The 8,212-nt window shown below is 42.3% G+C and overlaps 1 long non-coding RNA gene across 1 annotated transcript; it reads left to right on the top strand.

Annotated features, from left to right (window-relative positions):
• Positions 1-2,189: 2,189 nt before the first annotated feature.
• On the top strand, positions 2,190-7,757 carry LOC120973756 (uncharacterized). The gene is made up of 5 exons (XR_005769142.2): positions 2,190-2,928; positions 5,384-5,502; positions 5,899-5,972; positions 6,051-6,309; positions 6,838-7,757. It is a non-coding gene; the product is annotated as an uncharacterized lncRNA (long non-coding RNA).
• The last annotated feature ends 455 nt before the right edge of the window (positions 7,758-8,212 follow it).

Below are 8,212 nucleotides of genomic sequence, written 5' to 3'. Positions count from 1 at the left end.
CATACTGCATTTTGGAGATTTGTGGTCGTGCTTTTGACTTTGATTTGTTCACTCATTCATGCCAATATTCCATTGCCACCTGGTAGTGGAATCTTCTGTTCTTATTCAGTGTCTAGGAGTTTTAGTCATGAGATGCAGTGTATTGTCCTGAAGCTTTGATTGGCGGAAAGCTGCCCAGATTTGGAGATCTTTTTACAAGGTAATGGACTACTGGTTTAGGAATTAGGAATTTTCTGTATACAACCAAATTTTATCCTTCCAGTATCTCGTGTATTCAGTATTGACTTCTGTCCTGAATTTTTGTTAGTGATGTTTACCCTGGTTTATGATGTTAGGGCACATCTTTGTCTAGCTATTGGTATGATCTTTCAGTGGTGTTGCTGTGCATTTTTAACATGATGTTTGAGTGGTCTTTGTCTAGCTATTGCTATAACCTGTGAGTGGTTTTCAATGTCGCTCCGGCTTCTGCAGAGGTTCCATTGGAGGAAAACTTTGGTTCATCTTGTGCGTTGATGAGGGCTTGGGAATGTAGCTGTATCTTTCTGATTTCTTCTCCAGTTATACAAATTGTGTGTCGAAGCAACTTCTGATGGTGCAATTACACTTCTAATTTTTTTGAACATATGCGCCACATCAATATATATGCTGCTGCCCGCTTTGCTCACACACTGTATTTTGGGCATTTATGGTCATGGTTTTGCCTTCGATGTGTTCACCTATTCATTCCATTGCCACCTGATGGTAGAATCTTCTGTTCCTAATTCATTGTCTAGCAGTTTTAGTCATGAGATGCGGCGTATTGGCCTGAAGCTTCGATTGGCTGGAAAGGTGATCAAATTTGGAGATCTTTTTCCAAGGTAATGAGTTGTAGGAATTAGGAATTTTCCATACACAATCAAACTGCATTGTTCCAGTATCTCATGTGTCCAGTATGGTAGACTTCTGTCCTGAATTTTTGTTAGTTATGTATATACCCTGAACTCGTTTATGATGTTAGGGCGCATCTTTGTCTGCTATTGTTATAATCTTTGAGTTGTCTACTGTTCATTTTTTGAAACATGATGTTAAAATTAGGAATCGTCTGCCAACCTACTGAATCGAGCAGGTCCTGTTTACCTTCAAGAAATTTGGCAACTAGTGGAAGCGCCCAATTTGTACGAAGTTGAAGAGGTCTAATAGGATGATTTTTTATCGCCATCTAAACTTTGATAATCGGCTAGCGAATCACAATTAGAATGAAAGCAATGCTACTTGTACTTCTTCCGTGATAAAAATGTTACTCATACTGAATTTGTCGTGCATTGTACTGTGTATAGATAAGTTTAGTATCTTGCAGATTGTTAATTTGCTATGTAGATGGTCTAAAAACTTCTTTGTGGGTATTGAGAAAAGACGAACCACCAAATAGTTCTATAGATATTTTTGGTGTGACTGGAACCATTCTGTAAATTGCTCACTTAAATGGAACCTGCAAGTGCATCAGTAGGATCAACATATCTCCGTAAAATGTGGTAATCTGAAACTTCTGAATAATGTCTGATTGGCAATTTGGCATGCATATTTTGCACACAGTGATGCCAAAATAGTGTTGTTTCATTAGTGGAACATGTACTTTGTTGTTTGCTGCTCCCATTGGTTCATGTCTGCTGGAGAAGATTCTCAAGGAAACAGGTTGGTTTGTCAAATTTATAAATGTACCATTGTACCATAGATTGACATTAAATTTCTTTGATCTGTTCAAGGCTTCATTCTATTGCCTGCTGCGTAGGAGATTAGATTCTTACATTATTTTACATAAGTATATATCTTGCAGTGATCTGTCTTTGTAGAGAGAAAAAGAAAGCAGAAACTAGGTTGACAAAAATTGCTAAATTAAGTCTTAGCGGCATTATATATTGCTGATATGGCCTTCATCTGAATCTTGAGTAACGTCACCATGCTTGTTGCAAGTTTATATATTGATAAAATAAATCTCAGTGGCATTATATACTGTTGATATGCTTATGCGATCTCCTTTTGAATCTTGAGTAACGTCACCATGCTGGTTGCGAGTTTGAATATATTTGGTGCAGTATGCATTCTGTATACTAGGCTGGCCTGTGTACTCTGGTACTACATTGGCGCAGGCTGTAACAAAGGAGCACTGAATGGTGTACTGATAAGCCCCCAGGGACCATTGGAGAGGTGCTATCTGACCCCATTCTGCAAGTAGCTGGCCCACTATTCAAGACAAGGTGTTAAGCCACTTCCCAGGCCAGCACGGAGCCACCAATACTACATAAATGCCCACTGTTTCTTTTGCTGTATTTTGTTTGGTTGTTTGTTACTTCCTCTCTAGTCCCCCACCTACAGGATTCTAGCGTGGAGTCTGTTTACAACGGGTCAGGATTGAAGATTGATCTTTATAGTGCAAGTGCTCAGGTCTAGCTCAGATCCTTGATAGCTTGATCTTTCTTGTAAATGAAAATGACATTTCTGTGTCTAGAGAATTCATTATGATCCAGGCCATCCCAATACAGTTGAGCTGAAAGGATCCTGTCCTCATGTTCTGACTTAGATTTGATTGCTCTAAACAAGACTTAAGATGCGTGTTAAAATCACTCACCATTCATTATATAGTGCCTTAATAGTGCTTTGGTAGATGAGTAGGTGGAGTATTTGATGTTGCAAGAATGATATGAAAAAGGAGGGAGTGCCTTGTAAGAGTGAGATCTTCTCTTTTCCATTATTAATATATAGTCTATGTACTCGCAGTTATTCATTTATATTTCTTTCTGTAGTAGATTTTACTTCTTTCTGTAACGATTTGTTTTTTTCGCAGGGTGTTTATCTTAATTGTGTCTGACTTGTGATGGAAAGAGAAATAGAGCCCATCTGTACTGAAAAAGGAGGCCTGAAGATCCAAAGAGAGAAAAGCTTCAGTATCAGGTTAGCATATGAACAGGGATGCCTTTCTTCCTTCCAACCTAAAGTTTGCGATTCCTAGTGCAGATTACTTATTTCCGCTTTCATGTGTGTGATCAGGGAACATGGAAAACTACTAGTAAAACATGAATAGGAATGAAAATGCAGATAAACCTCCCAATTAATTGAGCCTATGTCTATTTTAGAGCTGAACAGTGTTTTGAGTTATGGAGTTACTTAATTCAAAGCTGGAGTAGAAGGAATATGACAATGATACCTGGAGTATATTTATGGCATTAAAACAAATGTTTGCTGGACATTCAAGTGTCATGCTGATTTAGCCTTAAAGGATTACCTAAAAGTGGAACTTCTTTGCTGTTAGTGGTTAAGACAACAGGCATGGGCCCAGCCCTTATAAATATTGCCAAGTTAAATTGTTCATCATGCGTGCCTTTTGTTAGGATTCTCTTTAAAGGCTGGTGTCTTTGACCACATCAAACATTTAATCACAGACTTGAAATCCTATTCCATTCCTTAAAGGAGCACATGACATGCACACACACACAGGACCTTATTAATACACATACTAATGTTAAATGGCGTAGTGAAGTGCTTGATCCCCCAAAAGTCTAGGAGGGAGACATGGAGGCATAGCCATAATGTATTGCTGCCAGTACATTGTCTCTCTAGGGCATACTATAATAACTGCAATCACCTCTGATGTAAATGCCACCCTGCTTTAGGACACGGAGCTTATATCACAAAAAAAAGGGGTATCTGCACTTCTACTTCAACCAGCACAATAATAATACAGTGATCAGGTGTGTGCCACATGTCAATATCAATGTGGCATTATTGGTAGTATAATTTTGTATGGAATAGGAGACAATATCTTGTACATGTATATCTAATCAAAACTGATTATCCATGGTGAGATGACACCATCAGAAGGGTGCTCTTAAATGACACACACTCTTAGCCAAAGTTCTTTCAGCAAACGTACAAATGTTAACTTTATTTGGTGGTATTTTCTGTAAGGTCTACTACAACCAGGTTGTGTATAATGTTGCATTGATTGTGACACTGAAACGTTGGTTAGGAGGTGACAGGCCGTATATAAAGTAAGAGAGAACTGTTGAGCAGTTATTAGGATTGACAATTCAGGATTGTGGCCCCAATGATAGTAGTGCTAGGCAGAGAAGGCAACCACATCTTCTGTTCTAGTCCATTATCAGCAAAGGGAAAATTGATTTGTCATGATAATTAGGAGCTACTTGTCATGCACGACGTCCATGGATTATCTATATGGAGAGGAAGATGCCATGGGTGTCCCAGTGGGGTGTAGAATAGACCAGTTTCATTTTCTAGATTTATTCCTATCCTCCATCATCGTTTCAATTCTTGAAAGGGAGAAATTTATCCGTTCGAACAAGTTGGTTGCCCGTGAAGGATAGATATCACCATCACTGTGGTGTAATGTTAGGGTTGATTGGAGGTTTCTCTTTCCAACAGATTGATATGCCTAGCCTACCACAGCGTACGAATACGACACACTCGCAAATCCTGACCTGGAAATTTCCATTGCTGTTTGCTAAACGTGCACGGCAAGCTGTATAGATTTGTATGCAATTAAAGGGAAAATTAGACAAATAAAGAAACGGTACTGAATGCCAGTCCATTGAAGGAGAAAGATACCGTACATCTAGGTTGCTTAATCCGGTACACAGTTCCCTACTCTTGGAGTAAACTATCAATAGATGTTCATTAATACCCATAGGCAGTTTGCTTGTTAATATATGGTAATCAATGACCATCAGGGAACATCTTAATAAAATTTCTGACCTAGAGGTTTAAATGATCTTGTGCTTCCTAGTCTGCGAATATTATTTCCGTGTACAACTGTATACTATTGAATGTTTAAGTCAGTAGACATACACCTTCCTGCAAGTAGGAGTAGGTAGCACTTATACCTGTGGATGCTATGACAATGAACTAGTACATGTCACATAGTAGAATGTATTACATGTCATAATTTTTTTGAGATAGGCCCCTTAAGCCGAAAGGGAGGGAGTAGGTAGTAAGTATTGAACACTTAATTAACTATGTGTCACATAATAGACCATACACATTGAAGTGTACAATTAATTAAACCATCTGAAAGCCCCTAGAATACATACTCGATCTGCACATGCTTGTATTGAAAAAAAAGTATACGTGGAATGCTATCCTTCATGAGCTTAATAATTAATATCCATTAAACTATTTATGCTGTCGTTTTTCTTCTGCAGAAATATAAGCGTGATTTTGTCGACCGCGCATAATGTGCCGCATGAGCGGGCTACAGCTGGTGTTCCAGCAAACCCCTCGCTTAGTTGATCTTATCAACCCAAATCATCAAATTCCAAACAAAAAGAAAGAAAGAACTTGTGGAGAGCTACTTCTGAGTTCTGACAAATGTAACTATTCTTTTCTTCTGCAGAGGGAGTTGTACGAGCTGGAGCATTCCATCGATCAGAAGCGCCTTCAGTAGCCCCTGGACCAATCAATTCTTGTTTCTCCGCGGACTGTGGCAAGTCTTACGTGCGGTAACAGCATATGGTATATCTGCATTAATTCATTTCCCCCTTTACGAATTTTATCATCAACCATATATATGTAGGAAAGCAAAATTTCGACAAGAGAGAAAAAGTTGAAGAAGAGGATTCGGCAAGAATTTGCATGAAAAGCGCGTACTCATTTTAATTTAGCTCAAAAGACGAACTTAATGTGCATAAACTATCTCCGCTGTCGTTTTTCGTCTGCGATATACACGCGACTTCTTCGGCCGCGCATAATGTGCCGTGAGCGGGCTACAGCTGGTGTTCCTCCTGCAAACCACTCGCTTAGTTGATCTTATCAACCCAAATCTCCGAGTTTGAAAAAAGGAAAAAAATAAATCTTTTGGACAGTTACTTCTGAGTTCTGACCGATGTTAAACTATTCTTCCATCTGCAGAGGGAGAGTTGTGTACGTGCTGGAGCATTCTGTACTGGTATAGCCAATAACTCGCAATTACGTTCGTCGATCAGGTGCGCCCCTGGACCAATTAATTGTGCCTTTTCTCTGTGGAATGTGGAAGTATTTACTTGCGGTAAATGCATCGACAGGTTGTTATGCAGTTGGACAGTCCCATCGACCGTGCTGCTGAAGTCAGCTGTAATGTCATGGCATGAGAAGAACGTTTTCTTGACAGGACGTGTTTGTAGGAACAATTTGTGAACCACAGCTTAAATGCTAGGGCCCTGCTGCAGTTAACAAGGGCGAAGGGAAAGAGAGATTTAATATAAATGAAATCGTAGCGAATGGCCAGCAATAACTCCTCCTCAACACACATCCTGACAAGTCCATTGCTCCTCAGTAACACAGGTAACAGTAGAATTAGTTTGTTTATTTGTCTATAGGCTCCTTCGCCTCTTGCAGTATTTTACTGTGTTGTGCCACACAATTACTACTACATTCTTCAGCTAGTAGTCGGTTTGTTACTGCCACTGATAAAATAATACCGGCGGCGGGAAATTTGAATTTGAACCCAGAAATATATGCTCCGGGGAGGTAACCCGATGAAACCGGGCGTTTTTGACCAATGGTAAAAAGAAGCAGCCAGGTTGAAACTCCCCTGTCGAAATCCGGTTACCGCCGGTGCCGACTGGTGTGGCGCGGTCCGGGGGCCGGTATTTCAAAATAATTTGGTGGTAGGGTCTTTGTATTTCTTGTTTCCCCCCTCGACCTGTTTTGAAATCGTTGAGCTGGGCACAACACAACGCTAGAGTATGAAGGAAACCAACCAAATCTACCAACCCATGCTCGTAGGAGGATCTTGGTTGAGGAGGTGGCAGTTGACCCCTAATAAATGGCACTACATACTAATCAACGCCTTTTGCTCTCGCTGTGCAGAGAGAGGGGGAAGAAGATTAGAGGAAGACGCAGACTCATCAAAGAAAGACCTAGCTGTGTGGCTGTGGGTGGGCCCATGATTGTAAATGTGCGCTTGTCCCGTTGCTCCAGCCTCCAGCCAGCCAGCAGGGAGGCCAGGTGCTTGATCATTGCGCCGGGTCCATCCGTCCGTCCACGCGTTCCCGGGGATCGATGCAACGTGACAGTGGTGAGTACGTGTGCGCGTGGGATGGCGCAGCAGCCCTTAAGTTGTACTCCCTCCGTCCCGTAATGTAACACGTTTTTTTGACTTCGTGGCTTGATGAGATGAGAAGAAGGTGCTGCCGCCTGCCGGTGGATCTCGCAGAGTCGTGCGGGGCTGAGGTGGTGGTCATGAAAGGTGTACTTTCGTCGCCGGCCGAGGCGAATTCCAATTCCAATGGCTCAAGGCGGCGACGGGTCCAGACGCCCAGCGGCGTGGAAGAGAGAGCAGCCTTTCGATGGTGTGATTCGTCCCTTTCTTCGTTCGTTTCTGCTCCTTGTTCTGTATTTTCCCACGGATGGTTTCCCGACGACGAGTTGCGCCTCCATGCAGGCACGGTGTGTGACCGGGTCTGGGCCCGATACCGACCTCTGCTTGCCGTGCTCCATGGGGGTAGAGTAGAGGCTCTTCCATGTTGGAAGAATGGAAGATTACGTACGGGCTGAGCGGTTGCATTAATCTCATGTATGTATCGGTACCACTAGTGCTTTCTCCGTGCATTTACGAGACATTTGACCTTCCGGTGGATTGACATGGGCATTGATCAAGTCAGGTGGATTGACCTGTGTTGATCATTCATTCATGTTGCCACTGAGCCACTGATCATGTGAGAGGGATATCACTTGACCTCTTCCAGGTGAATCCATTCAATTGAGAAAGGCACTAGTCCAGCATAGTACATGCAATGGAGGATGAGAGGACGTCTTGGAAATGGTTTGTTCGTTTCATCAAAGCGAGTCAATGCCGGCTTGCACATGCAACCAAAGAATTCTAACAACTTTGAGCGAGTCGAGTCGTCGCGACCTTACCCACGTCAAGTTCTGGCAGCCTCCCTCGTGACAATTAGGACATGTTATTAAGCGGTTGAAGGGATCAGAGTCAACGTACGTAACGTAAGTCCATTCCATTCAGACCAAGAGGGCTCAGATATTCGACCCGGTCGTCAATACATTAGTGCACTGATGGAGATGTGACGGCCATCAGGATTTGACATTGTCTTGTGTCGCCATGATGGACACGAATGAGAGGTCTCCGTCCATCAGAATTGAAACGGCGATCGAGCACCGGGATCACGTTGCCGATCGGCCGGGGGGTCCCGCCCTCCTCCCCGGCGCGGCCGGCTGCCGGTGGTGG

This window comes from Aegilops tauschii, chromosome 2 (genome assembly GCF_002575655.3).
Source record: "Aegilops tauschii subsp. strangulata cultivar AL8/78 chromosome 2, Aet v6.0, whole genome shotgun sequence".
Taxonomy (NCBI): Eukaryota; Viridiplantae; Streptophyta; class Magnoliopsida; order Poales; family Poaceae; genus Aegilops; species Aegilops tauschii.
The sequence above is the reverse complement of the archived record's forward strand: the minus strand, read 5'-3'. Positions and strand labels throughout refer to the sequence as shown.